Raw genomic sequence first — 19,843 nt, forward strand, 5'->3', positions numbered from 1 at the left:
ACGTGAATTTCAAAAGCCTAGCTTTAGTGTAACGTACCTAAATGCTGTGCTAAACTGTGGCACTTAGTGGTCCAATCGACACAACATTCCCCTCAGCAGGCCAGGGTATTCATGAAGGGGTTGTCCAGGCACTCCTTTCTAGTGTTCTTGCTGTGCTCCACCGCCACTACCACTGTCATCAATTCTCAATGCTGTCACTGAATGCACCCAATGTGCAAGCGCAGCTTCCTGTAGGCAATTGCGTAGTGCGTGAGGGTCTCCCTGCGCATCCACACTGTGCTACCTCATCAGCGGGAGGAAGTCTCACCACAGTATGTTAAGAAGCATTATAAATTTGCAGGAAGGTCACTGCGCACTACCCAACCGCATTGGATGCAAGCAGCGCCGGCATCAAGGATTATTGACAGTAGTAGTGCAGAAGAGCAAGAAGACTAAAGAGGGTGCTTGGACAACCCCTTCATGAATACCCTGGACCACCGGGTCGATTGGACCACTAAGTGCCACAGTGTGGCACAACATTTCGTTATGTTACACTAAAACTAAGCTTTTGAAATTCATATACAGGCGGTCCCCGGATTACATATAAGGTTCTTTAGGTTTGTTCTTAAGTTGAATTTGTATGCAAGACGGAACTGGTATATTTTATAATTTTAACTCCGGACAAAATTATTTTGTTCTCCGTAACAATTGCATTTTAAAACTTTTGGGTTGTCATAAGAACCAGGATTAACAATGAAACTTAATTGGAGATACTCTTTCAGCTGATCATTGTAGCCTAGGACTAAAGTACAGTAAACTACCAACATCCGTTTGTAACTAGGGGTTGTCTGTAAGTTGCATTTTCTTAAATAGGGTACCCCCTGTAATTAGAATAGGGCTAGGGGGGGAATATTGCATTAGTATGTTCAGATAGTCCTGTTTTTTCCCCCTGCAAAATGTCCTTTAAGGACTAAGCTATTTTTGTTTTTAGGCTTTCCATTTTTCATTCCCCATATTTAGAAATCCACAACTTACTAAATTTTATGTGTATAAAACGGTACGAAAGATTGTTTTCTGTCTAATAAATTGTACTTCCTGGTGACAGTATTTTATTTTGTGTACTAGCAATTTTAGACTGTGCTATCCAAATTACACCTCTTATGTATTCTTTGGGTCGGTACTGTGGGGGATTTCTCTGGCAGACACTAGGTAGTAGTGCAGGAAGCTAGGATACACACAGGTTATAATCCAAAATAAGTGTTTTATTCACAACTTATGTTCAGCCTCAGCATAGGCATAAACTAAAACTAATCCTACTCCTCTGAGAACTGACTAATACAGTAGTACGTCCCTATGTATACATGCACCTATCGCTCTTGGCCAGCAGGATATATGGAGGCAATCAGTTAACTTAGGTGTATTACAATCCAACATTCAGCTCCCAGGTAGTGCCTCCCCTACTGCTTCTGGCCTGTAGTCTAACAAGTCCTGTGATTGGCACCTATGGGCTATACAAATACCCAGGACCGAAGCCCGAGTGGAGTAGACGTCCCACTACCAGCCTACCCCTACTCCATAATAAGCAGGCCCAGTACAGACATTACAAAGGTGTCTATGCTAGCTAGGCCATCATAGACCAAACAGCCTACCCCTGCTAACCACGTCTGCATTAACCCTTAGTCTACTGCAGACAAATCCATGGCTTTTACAATGTACCTTTCATCTGCCAGCATGACAGATAGCGGTTCTCCCAAAAAACACATCTCACAATACAATCACAGGGAGACCAAATTTATAAAGGGTTTATTATTTTTAATATACCAGATGTTAAAAAGGTAAAATCTATAGTTGAAAAAAAAATACTTTATTTTGGCCTATTCTGGTACTTCGGTGTATGGAGCTGTGTAAGGTGTCATTTTTTTTGTGGGATGAGCTGACATTTGCTTTGCTTTTGGGGACTGTACAATCACTTTGATCACTTTATTTATTCTTTTTTTTGTGGACATTTGGGCGCGATGTCCCATGTTTATGATCTGTATATGCCTGGCATCGTTTTTCATGGATACTCATGAATTATATTTGGAGTGATCGGTAAAAAAATGGGACAGTTTAGGAAATGCTCTACTGTATAATTAATGGACACATAGTCCAACAAAATAACAGCCATGAGCACTGATCTAGTAAATATTGCGCTTAACGCAGCCGCGTACCAAACGGGAACTGCTGGTTATATACTTAATAGATCAATCATTTTACTACTAAATTTGTATTCTTCCTCAACTAAAATGCTCCTCAGAAATGCTAATGAGTACTTTTACTCCTCCAGAAATAAAAATTATTGCGACATTGGTTGCTCTTTCCAAGCGTAAAGCGCATTATGTGAAAATCTGATTCAAGGGGTTGTCTGATTTATATCACTGACCCAGAAGTGGTCGTGCAGTGCAATTATTTGTTAATGTAAAGAATAGACCTTTGCCAATTTACAGATTGAAATCTAAGCAACGTTCTCTGCAAAGTGTACAACAACTCCATGATTTAAGACATTCGGATTCCCTACAGATTTATCCTCTAGACCTGAAGGGGTTGTCTCAAGTGTAATGTGTCTTGTGATAGGATCCTTTTAGGTCCTAAACATTCGAAGGTAACAAATTTACCACCATTTTTGGAAATTTAGAGAGATGCAAGCAACTTGAGCCCTACTCTTACCCGAATATCTGCAGAGAAGGCTATTACCCGCAGATTGTGGAGAGTTACCACTCCGCTGACACAAGCCGCTTTCTGCACAGAATCCAATCAGACACAATCAGCAAATATATTACAAGCGTTAGCAACGCGAATTCTTCTTCATTTATGTCAACTCCATAAAATACAGTTGTGCTGATTTATAAGAATGACTGCTAAGAAAAACAACACTGTTCCATCTAGTAATCGATCAGATGTTTGCTTCCATTTTTTACTCTCAACTAGCAAACAACACAGGCGATCTCACTGGAAAGAACTTCATTGATAAGGATGTAAAGTTAACAAGAATGTGAGCGGTTCCATCAATACTCTATACCAGAAGGTAAATATGTGATGGTTTCCTAAAGGAATCAACAATGGGGAAACTACAGAACAAAAGGCGATGTGTGATTAGCTTTGCTTCACTAGCTCCTAGACAAAGTTTTCATCGCTGTAGAATACAGAAATGCATAAAAGCAAATAAACATCAATCCCAATATCCCTCATTAGCATATGGATTAAAATGGGAATATTTTGGAAATGGCATAATGCAAAGAAATATTCATGGTATGTTGAAAATCACAGTATATTTCTTTACAACTTTTGCAAAAGTTTTATCCCAGTGGTGATCCCACAGCCATTAAGCAAGCTTCAAAAAGCAAGCCCAATTGGTTTCATAGTTTCATAGTTTATACGGTTGAAAAAAGACACACTTGTCCATCAAGTTCAACCAAGGAAGGGAAGGGATTGGATGAGGAAGGGATTTAGGGGAAACAATTCTATATAACATAACCATCAATGTTATTTAGGTGTAAAAAGGCATCTAGACCCTTCTTAAAGCTCTCTGCTGTCCCTGCTGTGACCAGCGCCTGAGGCAGGCTATTCCACAGAGTGACAGTTCTCATAGTAAAAAAGCCCTGTCGCCTCCGGTGATTAAACCTTGTTTTCTCCAGACGGAGACAGTGCCCCCTCGTCTTTTGATTTGATCTAATCTGGTTGATTACTGACTTCTATAAACTAAACAATTTTGCATGGCATGTCATCGAAAAGCTTCACTTCTGCACCACGATCCGCAGCAATAAATAACATCCCACTTATTTTCTTAAGACACCTAAGATCAAGTCAAACAGTACAAAAATGTGGAATATAAATCATGCAGAGCATGCATCATGTCCATCAGCTGGCACCAAATTACCAGAGAACAAAAATATACTTCACATTGGCAACACAAATTGTTTATAACTGAAAAATATTGGACCGATTTTTGCATCTAGACAAATAGTAAAAAGTTATTTAAAAAAGAAAAAGATTAAAGAAATATTGTACCGGTTCCTTAACTCCATATGCCTATATGTTCAGTATGTATCATTCAGCTTGACCTTTGATGGTCTGCTGAAGGCAAACTGTTACAGGCAAAATATACTTCAAAACAGTTGCATTTTAATAATTAGTATGAGTGATAAGACACTTATCAATGAAAATATTAATCAAAAATAATTTTAAAAAATTATGTGAAATTTCAAATTAACCTTCTTTATCTAGAACACATCTAAAAATATAAAATCATAAACATGTTGGGTATCCCAATGCTGGAGCCATCAAAATACAAAACCCATTAATCTATGCCGTGAACAAAAGCACACAGATTTGCACCATTTTGTAACCCATATATACGTGAATAAAAAGTAATCAAAAGAACATATAGGTCACAAACCGTACCATTGAAAAAGGCAGCTCATCCCACCAAAAAAAAAGAAAAAAAAAAGTATGAATACTTTATGGGTGTCATAAAAAGTTACAGGGAACCTTTTTATTTTGTATACAAAAGTATGAAGACATCAAAACTATACAAATGTGATGATCTGTAATCGTAAGGACCCAAAGTATAAAAGGGGATGTGTCATTTGGACTGCACAGGTAAAGATTAGAGATGAGCGAGCACTAAAATGCTCGGGTACTCGTTATTCGAGACGAACTTTTCCCGATGCTCGAGTGCTCGTTTCGAGTAACGAGCCCCATTGAAGTCAATAGGAGACTCGAGCATTTTTCAAGGGGACCAAGGCTCTGCACAGGGAAGCTTGGCCAAACACCTGGGAACCTCAGAAAAGGATGGAAACACCACGGGAATGGACAGGAAACAGCAGGGGCAGCATGCATGGATGCCTCTGAGGCTGCTTAATCGCACCATTATGCCAAAATTATGGGCAACAGCATGGCCATGACAGAGTGACCGAATGAGGCTAGATAGCATCTAAAACATCCAATAATTGACCCTGACACTATAGGGGACGGCATGCAGAGGCAGCGGCAGGCTAGAGAGTGGCATGGCAACATACCCTAAATGGACTCAGGCTTCAAACCAATGGGTGGCAGAGAGGAACCAAAGGAGGTGAGCAAGAAGCGCTCAAATAATATCGGTACATGATAAAAGTTTGCCAGTATATTTTGTGGATTACACAGCAGGGTGGCGACAAAGTTAACATGGAAGCCATGAAAACAACCCAAAATTCTGCCTGACACAGCTCGTTTGATAAGGGGACCATGTATGGAGGCAGTGAACTAGTAGTAGATTAAAGGTGCTGCAGTTAAAACTATGTTAGTTGGATCTTGGCATGGAGCTGGCGCTGCGCTGCCAGGCGAGCTTTTGCCAATCCAAGCCCCTGTCTCTAGGCTACTCCCCAAACAGCACTTCTAAGAACCTTTTGTATAAGATCAAGTGTAGTAGCGTTCTTATAAGTTTGGGATATGGCGGGTGAGGGGAATGTAAACATCTGCGCAAGAAGCGCTGAAATAATATCCGTAAATGAAAAAAGTTTTCCAGTATATTTTGTGGCTTACACAGCACGGTGGCGACAAAGTTAACAAGTTTGATGCGGAATGCCCTGTAATAGCTCTTGGGCGGTGTGCCTTTTATCACCTAGGCTCAGCAGTTTGAGCACCGCCTGCTGTCGCTTAGCGACGGCACTGCTGCTGTGCCTAGAGCTACCGACTGATGGCGCCATGCCCACGGATGGTAATTCGGAGGAGGAGGAGGAGGTGGAGGAGGGGTGGGAGGAGGAGGAGGCATAGTAGGCCTGAAACACCTGGACCGAGGTAGGCCCCGCAATCCTCTGCGTCGGCAGTATATGACCAGCCCCAGGGTCAGACTCGGTCCCAGCCTGCACCAAGTTAAGTGTAGTAGCGTTCTTATAAGTTTGGAATATGGCGGGTGAGGGGAATGTAAACGGATGCGCAAGAAGCGCTGAAATAATATCCGTAAATGGTAAAAGTTTGCCAGTATATTTTGAGGATTACACAGCAGGGTGGTGACAAAGTTAACAAGTTTGTTGTGGAAGCCATGAAAACAACCCAAAATTCTGCCTGACACAGCACGTTTGATAAGGCGGCCATGTATGGAGGCAGTGAACTAGTAGTAGATTAAAGGTGCTGCAGTTAAAACTATGTTAGTTGGTTCTTGGCATGGAGCTGGCGCTCCGCTGCCAGGCGAGCTTTCGCCAATCCAAGCCCCTGTCTCTAGGCTACTCCCCAAACAGCACTTCTAAGAACCTTTTGTATAAGATCAAGTGTAGTAGCGTTCTTATAAGTTTAGGATATGGCGGGTGAGGGGAATGTAAACAGATGCGCAAGAAGCGCTGAAATAATATCCGTAAATGGTAAAAGTTTGCCAGTGTATTTTGTGGATAACACAGCAGGGTGGCGACAAAGTTAACAACTTTGATGTGGAATCCATGAAAACAACCCAAATTTCGGCCTGACACACCTCATTTGATAAAGGGACGATGTATGGAGGCAGCTATATGGACGACTTTTGGAGGTAGCAATGGAGACAACGTGTGGAGGCTGCTATGGAGACAATTCAATTTGGATAGTGCCTGTATGTGGCAGTCCCAAAAAGTTTTCAAACCAGAGGAGCAGGTAGGTGGCCCTCCAGAAAAATAGAATAGATTGAGTGCCTGTATGTGGCAGTCCCAAAAAGTTTTCAAACCAGAGGAGCAGGTAGGTGGCCCTCCAGAAAAATTGAATAGATTGAGTGCCTGTATGTGGCACTCCCAAAAATTGTTTAAAACAGAGGACCGGGTCGGTGGCCCTCCAGAAAAATTAAATGCATAAAGTACTATAGCTAGAGCCAGTGGGCCCTGTCAAAAAATAGCCAGTTTCCTCTGCTTTACTGTACAAAGAGGAGGAGAAGGAGGAAAATGAGGAGGAGGAGGAGTGGATCAATTATTCAGGTTGAGCTTCCTTCACCTGGTGGAGATTGGAAATTATGAGAAATCCAGGCTTTATTCATCTTAATAAGCGTCAGCCTGTCAGTCGACAGGCGTGTACGCTTATCGGTGATGATGCCACCAGCTGCACTGAAAACCCGCTCGGACAAGACGCTAGCGGCAGGGCAGGCAAGAACCTCCAAGGCGTACAGCGCCAGTTCGTGCCACATGTCCAGCTTTGAAACCCAGTAGTTGTAGGGAGCTGTGTGATCATTTAGGACGATGGTATGGTCAGCTACGTACTCCCTCACCATCTTTCTGTAAAGATCAGCCCTACTCTGCCGAGACTGGGGACAGGTGACAGTGTCTTGCTGGGGTGACATAAAGCTGGCAAAAGCCTTGTAAAGCGTACCCTTGCCAGTGCTGGACAAGCTGCCTGCTCGCCTACTCTCCCTCGCTACTTGTCCCGCAGAACTACGCACTCTGCCGCTAGCGCTGTCACAAGGGAAATACTGTTTCAGCTTGTGAACCAGGGCCTGCTGGTATTCATGCATTCTCACACTCCTTTCCTCTGCAGGGATGAGAGTGGAAAGATTTTGCTTCTACCGTGGGTCCAGGAGAGTGAACACCCAGTAATCGGTGCTGGAATAAATTCTTTGAACGCGAGGGTCACGGGATAGGCAGCCTAGCATGAAATCTGCCATATGCGCCAGAGTACCAACGCGTAAGAATTCACTCCCCTCACTGGCCTGACTGTCCATTTCCTCCTCCTCCAACTCCTCCAACTCCTCTTCTTCTGCCCATACACGCTGAACAGTGAAGGACTCAACAATGGTCCCCTCTTGTGTCTCGCCAACATTCTCCTCCTCTTCCTCCTCCACCTCCACCTCCTCCGATATGCGCTGAGAAACAGACCTAAGGGTGCTTTGGCTATCAACAAGGGAATCTTCTTCCCCCGTCTCTTGTGACGAGCGCAAAGCTTCCGACTTCATGCTGATCAGAGAGTTTTTCAACAGGCCAAGCAGCGGGATGGTGAGGCTGATGATGGCGGCATCGCCACTGACCATCTGTGTTGACTCCTCAAAGTTACTCAGCACCTGACAGATATCAGACATCCACGTCCACTCCTCATTGTAGACTTGAGGAAGCTGACTGACCTGACTACCAGTTCTGGTGGAAGTTGACATCTGGCAGTCTACAATGGCTCGGCGCTGCTGGTAAACTCTGGATAACATGGTCAGTGTTGAATTCCACCTCGTGGGCACGTCGCACAACAGTCGGTGAGCGGGCAGTTGGAGGCGGCGCTGCGCTGCCCTGAGAGTGGCAGCATCTGTGCTGGACTTCCTGAAATGCGCACAGATGCGGCGCACCTTCGTGAGCAAATCTGACAGATTGGGGTATGTCTTGAGGAAACGCTGAACTATCAGATTTAACACATGGGCCAGGCATGGCACATGTGTCAGTCTGCCGAGTTGCAGAGCCGCCACCAGGTTACGGCCGTTGTCACACACAACCATGCCTGGCTTCAGGTTCAGCGGTGCCAGCCACAGATCAGTCTGCGCCGTGATGCCCTGTAATAGCTCTTGGGCGGTGTGCCTTTTATCGCCTAGGCTCAGCAGTTTGAGCACCGCCTGCTGTCGCTTAGCAACGGCACTGCTGCTGTGCCTAGAGCTACCGACTGATGGCGCCGTGCCCACGGATGGTAGTTCGGAGGAGGAGGTGGAGGAGGGGTGGGAGGAGGAGGAGGCATAGTAGGCCTGAAACACCTGGACCGAGGTAGGCCCCGCAATCCTCGGCGTCGGCAGTATATGACCAGCCCCAGGGTCAGACTCGGTCCCAGCCTCCACCAAGTTAACCCAATGTGCCGTCAGCGATATATAGTGGCCCTGCCCGGCAGCACTCGTCCACGTGTCCGTGGTCAGGTGGACCTTGTCAGAAACGGCGTTGGTCAGGGCACGGGTGATGTTGTCTGACACGTGCTAGTGCAGGGCTGGGACGGCACATCGGGAAAAGTAGTGGCGGCTGGGGACCGAATACCGAGGGGCGGCCGCCGCCATGAGGTTGCGAAAGGCCTCGGTCTCTACTAGCCTATAGGGCAGCATCTCCAGGCTAAGCAATCTGGAGATGTGCACATTAAGGGCTTGGGCGTGCGGGTGGGTTGCACTATATTTGCGTTTCCGCTCCAGCGTCTGGGGTATGGAGAGCTGAACGCTGGTGGATGCTGTGGAGGATCGTGGAGGCGACGATGGGGTTTTTGTGGCAGGGTCCTGGGCAGGGGGCTGACTATCAGCTGACACAGGGGAAGGAGCAGTGGTGTGCACGGCCGGAGGTGAACGGGCTTGTTGCCACTGAGTGGGGTGTTTAGCATTCATATGCCTGCGCATACTGGTGGTAGTTAAGCTAGTAGTGGTGGAACCCCTGCTGAGCCTGGTTTGGCAAATGTTGCACACCACAGTCCGTCGGTCATCCGGTGTTTCCTTAAAGAACCTCCAGACTTCTGAAGATCTAGCCCTCGCCGCAAGAGCCCTCGCCACGGGAGCTTCACTAGTTGACACATTTGGCGCTGATGCACCAGCTCTGGCCCTGCCTCTCCGTCTGGCCCCACCACTGCCTCTTCCAACCTGTTCTGGTCGAGGACTCTCCTCCGTCTCAGAAGCACTGTGTTCACCCGGCCTCTCAACCCAGCTTGGGTCTGTCACCTCATCATCCTCCGATCCCTCAGTCTGCTCCCCCCTCGGACTTCCTGCCCTGACAACAACTTCCCCACTGTCTGACAACCGTGTCTCCTCATCGTCGGACACCTCTTTACACACTTCCACTACGTCAAGAAGGTCATCATCACCCACAGACTGTGACTGGTGGAAAACCTGGGCATCGGAAAATTGCTCAGCAGCAACCGGACAAGTGGTTTGTGACTGTGGGAAGGGTCCAGAAAACAGTTCCTCAGAGTATGCCGGTTCAAATGCCAAATTTTCCTGGGAGGGGGCAGACTGGGGGGGAGGAGGCTGAGGTGCAGGAGCTGGAGGAGTGGCGATTTCGGTGACATGGGTGGACTGCGTGGAAGACTGACTGGTGGACAAATTGCTCAAGCATTGTCAGCAATCCACGACATCACCTGTTCGCACTGTTCTGGCCTCAACAGTGCTCTACCACGAGTCCCAGTAACTTCAGACATGAACCTAGGGAGTGTAGCTCTGCGGCGTTCCCCTGCTCCCTCATAAGCAGGTGGTGTCTCACCCCGGCCAGGACCACGGCCTCTGACCCCTGCAGTAGTTGGACGCCCACGTCCCCGCCCTCGTCCTCTACCCCTAGCCCTCGGGTTAAACATTTTTAAAATGAGAGTTATAGCTTTAATTTTTTTTTAACTTTTTATTGTGGTTTTTTTTTTTTTTTGTGTTTTTGAGTTTTTAAAACCAAACAATGCTATCCTATTGCTATGGCTATTTTCTAGCCAAGTATGAAAGCACACTACTATGCCAGATGAGATGACACTGAGTTATTAAACAAAATAAACGTAAAATAAAAAAGGACAAATGGCAGACTGTGCCTAATTGAAATCCAACCCCTACTAAATTTTCCCACTTCGGTCTTTGCAATGGATATGTGCGTCACTAAGCGCAAAACACAGCGGTCGCAAGTCTCACTACAAATTGCTCACAATTGGCTAGTAGATGCACTGCAGCAAGTACAGCCACCAGCAGATCAACCAGAAATCAAATATATAACGCTACTGTAGGCGTAAGCCGTTTGGATTCTCCTATGGCTATTTTCTAGCCAAGTATGAAAGCACACTACTATGCCAGATGAGATGACGCTGAGTTATTAAACAAAATAAACGTAAAATAAAAAAGGACAAATGGCAGACTGTGCCTAATTGAAATCCAACCCCTACTAAATTTTCCCACTTCGGTCTTTGCAATGGATATGTGCGTCACTAAGCGCAAAACACAGCGGTCGCAGGTCTCACTACAAATTGCTCACAATTGGCTAGTAGATGCACTGCAGCAAGTACAGCCACCAGCAGATCAACCAGAAATCAAATATATAACGCTACTGTAGGCGTAAGCCGTTTGGATTCTCCTATGGCTATTTTCTAGCCAAGTATGAAAGCACACTACTATGCCAGATGAGATGGCGCTCAGTTATTAAACAAAATAAACGTAAAATAAAAAAGGACAAATGGCAGACTGTGCCTAATTGAAATCCAACCCCTACTAAATTTTCCCACTTCAGTCTTTGCAATGGATATGTGCGTCACTAAGCGCAAAACACAGCGGTCGCAAGTCTCACTACAAATTGCTCACAATTGGCTAGTAGATGCACTGCAGCAAGTACAGCCACCAGCAGATCAACCAGAAATCAAATATATAACGCTACTGTAGGCGTAAGCCGTTTGGATTCTCCTATGGCTATTTTCTAGCCAAGTATGAAAGCACACTACTATGCCAGATGAGATGACACTGAGTTATTAAACAAAATAAACGTAAAATAAAAAAGGACAAATGGCAGACTGTGCCTAATTGAAATCCAACCCCTACTAAATTTTCCCACTTCGGTCTTTGCAATGGATATGTGCGTCACTAAGCGCAAAACACAGCGGTCGCAAGTCTCACTACAAATTGCTCACAATTGGCTAGTAGATGCACTGCAGCAAGTACAGCCACCAGCAGATCAACCAGAAATCAAATATATAACGCTACTGTAGGCGTAAGCCGTTTGGATTCTCCTATGGCTATTTTCTAGCCAAGTATGAAAGCACACTACTATGCCAGATGAGATGACGCTGAGTTATTAAACAAAATAAACGTAAAATAAAAAAGGACAAATGGCAGACTGTGCCTAATTGAAATCCAACCCCTACAAAATTTTCCCACTTCGGTCTTTGCAATGGATATGTGCGTCACTAAGCGCAAAACACAGCGGTCGCAAGTCTCACTACAAATTGCTCACAATTGGCTAGTAGATGCACTGCAGCAAGTACAGCCACCAGCAGATCAACCAGAAATCAAATATATAACGCTACTGTAGGCGTAAGCCGTTTGGATTCTCCTATGGCTATTTTCTAGCCAAGTATGAAAGCACACTACTATGCCAGATGAGATGACGCTGAGTTATTAAACAAAATAAACGTAAAATAAAAAAAGGACAAATGGCAGACTGTGCCTAATTGAAATCCAACCCCTACTAAATTTTCCCACTTCGGTCTTTGCAATGGATATGTGCGTCACTAAGCGCAAAACACAGCGGTCGCAAGTCTCACTACAAATTGCTCACAATTGGCTAGTAGATGCACTGCAGCAAGTACAGCCACCAGCAGATCAACCAGAAATCAAATATATAACGCTACTGTAGGCGTAAGCCGTTTGGATTCTCCTATGGCTATTTTCTAGCCAAGTATGAAAGCACACTACTATGCCAGATGAGATGACGCTCAGTTATTAAACAAAATAAACGTAAAATAAAAAAGGACAAATGGCAGACTGTGCCTAATTGAAATCCAACCCCTACTAAATTTTCCCACTTTGGTGTTTGAGGTGGATATGTGTGCCACTAAGAGCTAAACACAACGGTAGCAAGTCCCCCTGCTAATTCCTCACAAAATGGTACTAGATGCAAATAAAAAAAAAAAAAGTAGAACGTTATTGTAGCCCTAAGAAGGGCTGTTGGGTTCTTGGAGAATCACTCCTGCCTAACAGTAAGCTAATAGAACACCCTAACGCTTTCCCTGACCAGCAGCAGCTCTCTCCCTAGCGGCATCCAGACACAGAATGATCCGAGCAGCGCGGGCAGCGGCTAGTCTATCCCAGGGTCACCTGATCTGGCCAGCCAACCACTGCTATCGACGTGTAAGGGTACCACGTCATGCTGGGTGGAGTGCAGAGTCTCCTGGCTTGTGATTGGCTCTGTTTCTGGCCGCCAAAAAGCAAAACGGCGGGAGCTGCCATTTTCTCGAGCGGGCGAAGTATTCATCCGAGCAACGAGCAGTTTCGAGTACGCTAATGCTCGAACGAGCATCAAGCTCGGACGAGCATGTTCGCTCATCTCTAGTAAAGATGTAAAAACGGAGGCCGAGGGTAAGTGCAGCACACAGGTGCCACACAAAAATAGTTTAAAAAAAATGTGGTTTGACAATGATATATTCAGTGCCACTCACAGCTAACATCTGGATGCTGTACTTTTTCACAAGTTATAACGCACAAATTAAGCCAAAGGGAGGGGGAAAAAAAAAAAACACACCCGGTGTGAAACCAGACATATTTTTTAAATGAAACCATGTGAAAAATTTAAAGGCCATAAAATTTACATACCGTATGAGAATGTTACCTGTTTATCAAGAGCAAGGTCTTAATTTGTTCTAGACATACAAAGTGAAATGGCAAATTAGAGCCATAAATCAGGAGGATGAGTGATTCTGACAGTAATTATTTCCTGTATGACAATATATTCATTGCTTCTCAAGGGCCGGAACAAGCAATAAAATCTCTGCACAATGTATCATGGTGCTTCGCGTCTGTCTTTTAAATTTTTTTTTTTATCCTTAAGCCTCTGCAATTAGCTATAAGACATCTGCATTCTCCTTCCATCACTGTAGATTTCTATGCACCACTCTATTAGGCACCAAAATAACCTAAGCTTGCCCAAGCAGCGCTCGGTATGGAAGGGCCAAAGGGCATAGATGAGAATATAAGTTTTTGTGCTATAATTTAGTATAATTAAACTTTGCTGCTTATTAAAGTGAATAGAGCAAATTTCTGTTCTTTTTCAACTAAGAACAAATTGTTCTAGGACGGTTCAAGGCTGCAAAAATAGCTTCTCGACAGGAAGCGCTGCTAAAAGAATAGATATCAAAAATGTTGATGAAAAATGAATATTGTGCACGATTTACAGAGGGTATGGAGTAGATCCTGACATCTAGCAATTTTGTTTCAGCTATACTTTTATTCTTTTGTTAAGTAAAAAAATAGAAAAGCCTTCAATGGATTTTTTTTTTAATTGTCCTTTGATCATAATCCTATCAGACTTCTGTTATTTTCATGGAAATTATAAGGCTGCTGTATTCATTGTATTAAAAATAATGGAAGAAAGGAAATGGGTAGGTTTATTTTTTATTCTATTTTATTAACACTCAACACTATAAAGGAGTTCATATACCAAGTTATACCGAGTATATAACAAGTTATTCTTATTATTTTTAAAATATATAATTTTATGGAAATCTAGCTTAAAAATTAAGCATGAAAAACCAGAGGCATGAAAAACTCATAGATCCAGCCGCCATGACTGTGGTGATCCTTCCTTCTAAAATCAACTTTTAAAATTATGCTAATCAGTCTGTAACATTTGCTACAACCATCACTTCTGGAGAGATTGTGCAAAGAAACAAATAATTTTTGCATTTGAAATGTCCTGGAGTTGCTGCATGTCCCACAGTCGTCATGTGGAAATGATCGGTGAATCCAGGTGGTTGGGTACCTCCATAGCCTATGTCTGGCTAGTGCTGATAGGGTGCAGGGGTGATCGTATCCAAGGACATGCATCTTGTTTCTAATGGAGAGCCTCATTATCATAATTGTATTTTTCAGCAAAACCACTCAATTCAGGGATTAAACAAGATATCTCCCTGCATCAGTGTAGCTCCAGCAATCTCAAGGTATGTTTGGTTCACAACTTTTCACTGAGGGGGGAATGTAGGGAGTATTGAATGGTTAAAACTTAACCTTTATTCGATAAGTAATATTAAAATGTAATAATTCACGATAAATAAATAGTGTAACCACAGTGTAACCCTGACACCATTGAGTGTACAAAATAGGTGAAGTAAAAAGAACCCAGACTACAGATGTGTAATCACTCTATGAGTCTGGGACCAAAGAGATATGCAAAGGAGGCTTTAGAAATTGTGGATGATTAGGTAGTCTGAGCTGCCAACCTATCAGTCCTAGGGTATTTGCATATCTGGACTGTATAGTGCTACTCTAATATATTGACTATCCCCCACTAGCTCTCCTAAAAACAGTAGTGTTGATCCGACGCGTTTCCTGAATACATTCATCAGGGATCATAATATATTGAGTTTGTAGACTAGACTCTGATATTCATTTTCTGTCTATCTGAACACTGATATAGCGTCTCCCCGCATTGATGATAGCGGCTAGCGCCTGCGTGGAACGCCGAGTATATAAGGTGTACGCCACGCCTTCCGATGTCCTCACAGGGTGGCCCTTAGCCAATGGGAACGGGCCTGGGTAACATACCCCTCCGCAGAACACATGAAAAAAAAAAAAAAATGGTAGAGTTTCATTAACCTGATTGCGCCTCCCTTCACGTTACATGACTTTACTAGTAAATCAGTACTGTTATATAGAATGCTTTTGGAATTTGGTAATTACAGCTTATCAGAGACCAAACAAACAGAGACAACCAATATATAGGGTACTAGGCTTTCTCTTCATGCATTTATAATTTTCTCTTTCTACAATTATGTCCGGCTACAGGTTTTACAACTTTTTTTTTTTAATATAACTATAAGTGGGAATTTTATGGTGCCATTTTTTTTTATACAACATGGAAATAATATTTTCTAAATCCGATCTACTGTGATGCAATGCAAATCACTGAGGGTTATCTACGAAAATTCTTCTGCGGTGATTGTGCCACATGCGCCTTCAGTCCGTCTTTACTGACCCACGGTCCATGAAAAACTACAACCCAAAAATAAGTCCAAGAGGAATAAAGACTTCTCTTTAATCCAAATACTGGGGTAGATGTGAAACAACTGCATGTGATTTCAGCCTAACCCATACGTTAATGACTCACTCAAACAATAACTTCCTAATCATGGACATCAAAGCAGCAATCTGACTGTGGTTTAACAGGATGTGCAGACACTGTGCAGCACCTCATCTTTGTGGTATAGACATGTTAGAAATGTGTTGGATAATAATTGCCCTTTGATGAGAAGTCACTTATACTGATTACACATAATTGTATTATAAGTGATGGCATTATGCTTGACGTGTAAGAGCTAAATACAGTCATGGCCTTTAGGCTAGGGATACATGCTGTGAAACTGCTAGCGATTCAAAGATCCCACCATATTTCTAGTAGGTAAAAATTATTATTTGCCACAACGATGCACCTTTCACATCACCATCACACGTTTCAAACACGACTGTTTTACATAAAGAGCGAAGTGAATGGGACTTGGGGAGCATTCACACATCCATTGGGGGCAAAGTGTATCTGTGGCCGGATATATACGTCCCCAGTAGACGGGCTTGGTACCATTCTTTTCAATGGGCCTTTACATACTACAGTTTTTTTTTTCAGTGATCAGTTAGTGAATTCAAAAAGAAAAATTTCTAAACTGATCACTGAAAAAAAAACTGATGTGTGTGAAAAAGCCCAGTGAAAATAATGCTTCCGTAAAACATCAGTGAAAAATCACTGAAGCCAAGAAAAGAAAACCAATCAGTACGTGTCAGATTGCATAAGCCAAAATAGGTTCAGTGAAAAAACAAACAACAATGTAAAACCACTCTTATACAGATCCCATCCTGAAATAGAAACTGAAAGGGCATTTTGGGACACTAAACTGTCTACAGAGTTGGGTGTCCTGACTTGCCCTATAGCGTATTGGTCAGGAGTTATTAATAAAAAAAAAACAAAACACTTACACTTGTCTAGAGATGGGTCTGACGAGCTGCAGACCAAGGTAAGTATTAGAGGTTTTTTTTGCAGAGGTGACATAGGACGAGTTGGGACACTTAACCGCCAGTCCATATAGACTTGTGGGTGGCTTAGTGGCCAGTCGCTTGCAGAAATTACCAGACTCTCTTAAAGGGGTTTTCCTCGAAGACAAGTTAGGCCTTATCCACAGGATAGGGCCCAACTTGCTGATCAGTGGGTGTTTGAGTGCAGAGAACCCCACAGATGAGAAAAAATGAGGGATGTGACCAACCCCTCATCGCTTCTCAGACTAATGGAGCAGACGCCGCGCAGAGCTCAGTGATCTCCATCAGCTCCATAGACATTAATGGAGCAGAACGGTCATACGCGGCAGTCTGCTCCATTAGTCTGAGGATTGGCGAGGGGGTCGGTGGGACCCCTCGTTTTCACAATTTGTGGGGGTCTCAGTACTGAGACCCCCACTGATCAGCAAGTTAGGCCCTATCCCGTGGATAACGCCTTACTTATCTTTGTGGAAAACCCCTTTAAAGCAGTTGAAAAACATGGCCGCTACCTTCCAAAAATTGTACCACACCTGACAACCAGGGTTTGTGCCAATATTACAGCTCAGGTGTATAGAGATGAATGGTCGCAATATCAGGGACTAGAAGAGGACCCCTTTAACTGAATTTAGCATGCACTTTCAGCTCAGTGGATCAAGGTTTGATCCGTGAAATCCTGCAAGCACATGGAGCGAGTATCTCAGTCTAAACTCACTCAACACAATAGGCTTAACAGTTGAGTTCTTCCAATGCAAAGGTAAAAAACACTAAATGGAAACCCCACTCAAAAAGCAACAAGCTCGCAATAAATGTAAAACGCACAGTTACACTATAGGATCCCCTTCTTTCTGCCGCAATTCCTCAGATTCTTATTCCTCCCTGTATAAATGACAGCCCAAAGATAAATGTTGGTGTACTCATAGCTCTAACCTGTGGCTTTTCTCTCCTTCGATATGGCTACCAAAGTAATTGCTTGGACAGACAAAACAATAATGTGGTTTCCTGACCCACAAGCAGCAGATGTTATCATCTCCGTAGGCGATATAACTACTGTTGCCATATTACTGACAACACTCCCCATGAACAATGCAGCCATAGAGGGATAATTAAAACTGCGGAGTAGGAGTACTATGTAATCTCAGGGCAGGAAATATCCCTTTGACACCTTCTGTAGGCAGAAGGCAGTGGTTACCTCATCATCCAGACCTTAAGACAATACACCAAGCTTCCATGCAGATTTTAGGCCATGCCAATGGGGTGTAGCTCTATGGATCCATGGTGCAGGATCAGGACTAAAAACCACACCAATCCTTATTCCGTGAATGGATTATAACTTCTATTTACCAGTGTACAGACTCTGTAGAGTGAGTGACGGTGTGTACTAGCACTATAAAGGAAGTCATTAGGGGCCATCTGTTACTATAATATAAGATCATATCTCAGATTTGAAGACATTGCCCAAGGTCTCCCTGGAAAAGTGCAACACAATTATCAGGCTACATAGGAGGAAAGTAATAATCTCAGAAGGTCAGAAGCACTTATCGTTACACTTGCCCTTATGCAGCATGTCATTTACATCTCAGCATAGATTTTCAACATTATTCCGCATTTCACACGTCAAATCTTGTTAACTTCCATATGTCATTGTATTTCTTCCATATGGCATTGTTATTGACATTCAAATACTAAAGAAGTCCCTTGGATGCTATGGTGAGAGATTTTGGGTTGACAGCTCTGTTCTTTACTGCATCTTGATGTGAATATATTTAAATGAGCTAATATTTGCCAAGTGGGGTGCTATCAATTTTAAAACCCCTAGTGAAAAGAAAATGTTACCACCCCCTTAGCTAGCACAAGTGGTGGCTAGCACAAGCACATTACGTATAACCAGGGCCGGATTAAAGGAGGGGCTCCTGGGGCTCTAGCCCTGAGGCCCCCACCACTTTCACTTTTTAAGGGCCCCCACTAGTTTCCGACAGTCAGCGACTCATCCTAGGGGTCTAGGATGTCAGCTGCCATACTACAGGGGGCCGGGCAGGCCACATACTACAGGGGGCCGGGCAGGCCACATACTACAGGGGGCCGGGCAGGCCACATACTACAGGGGGCCGGGCAGGCCACATACTACAGGGGGCCGGGCAGGCCACATACTACAGGGGGCCGGGCAGGCCACATACTACAGGGGGCCGGGCAGGCCACATACTACAGGGGGCCGGGCAGGCCACATACTACAGGGGGCCGGGCAGGCCACATACTACAGGGGGCCGGGCAGGCCACATACTACAGGGGGCCGGGCAGGCCACATACTACAGGGGGCCGGGCAGGCCACATACTACAGGGGGCCGGGCAGGCCACATACTACAGGGGGCCGGGCAGGCCACATACTACAGGGGGCCGGGCAGGCCACATACTACAGGGGGCCGGGCAGGCCACATACTACAGGGGGCCGGGCAGGCCACATACTACAGGGGGCCGGGCAGGCCACATACTACAGGGGGCCGGGCAGGCCACATACTACAGGGGGCCGGGCAGGCCACATACTACAGGGGGCCGGGCAGGCCACATACTACAGGGGGCCGGGCAGGCCACATACTACAGGGGGCCGGGCAGGCCACATACTACAGGGGGCCGGGCAGGCCACATACTACAGGGGGCCGGGCAGGCCACATACTACAGGGGGCCGGGCAGGCCACATACTACAGGGGGCCGGGCAGGCCACATACTACAGGGGGCCTGGCAGGCCACATACTACAGGGGGCCTGGCAGGCCACATACTACAGGGGGCCTGGCAGGCCACATACTACAGGGGGCCTGGCAGGCCACATACTACAGGGGGCCTGGCAGGCCACATACTACAGGGGGCCTGGCAGGCCACATACTACAGGGGGCCTGGCAGGCCACATGCTACAGGGGGCCTGGCAGGCCACATGCTACAGGGGGCCTGGCAGGCCACATGCTACAGGGGGCCTGGCAGGCCACATGCTACAGGGGGCCTGGCAGGCCACATGCTACAGGGGGCCTGGCAGGCCACATGCTACAGGGGGCCTGGCAGGCCACATGCTACAGGGGGCCTGGCAGGCCACATGCTACAGGGGGCCTGGCAGGCCACATGCTACAGGGGGCCTGGCAGGCCACATGCTACAGGGGGCCTGGCAGGCCACATGCTACAGGGGGCCTGGCAGGCCACATGCTACAGGGGGCCTGGCA

The 19,843-nt window shown here is 45.2% G+C and overlaps 1 protein-coding gene across 2 annotated transcripts in view; it reads right to left on the bottom strand.

Annotated features, from left to right (window-relative positions):
- DIPK1A (divergent protein kinase domain 1A) overlaps positions 1 to 19,843 on the bottom strand; it is a 92,683-nt gene that overhangs the window by 48,601 nt on the left and 24,239 nt on the right. The gene's annotated exons all lie outside the window — the stretch shown is intronic.

This window comes from Engystomops pustulosus, chromosome 10 (assembly GCF_040894005.1).
Source record: "Engystomops pustulosus chromosome 10, aEngPut4.maternal, whole genome shotgun sequence".
Classification (NCBI taxonomy): Eukaryota; Metazoa; Chordata; class Amphibia; order Anura; family Leptodactylidae; genus Engystomops; species Engystomops pustulosus.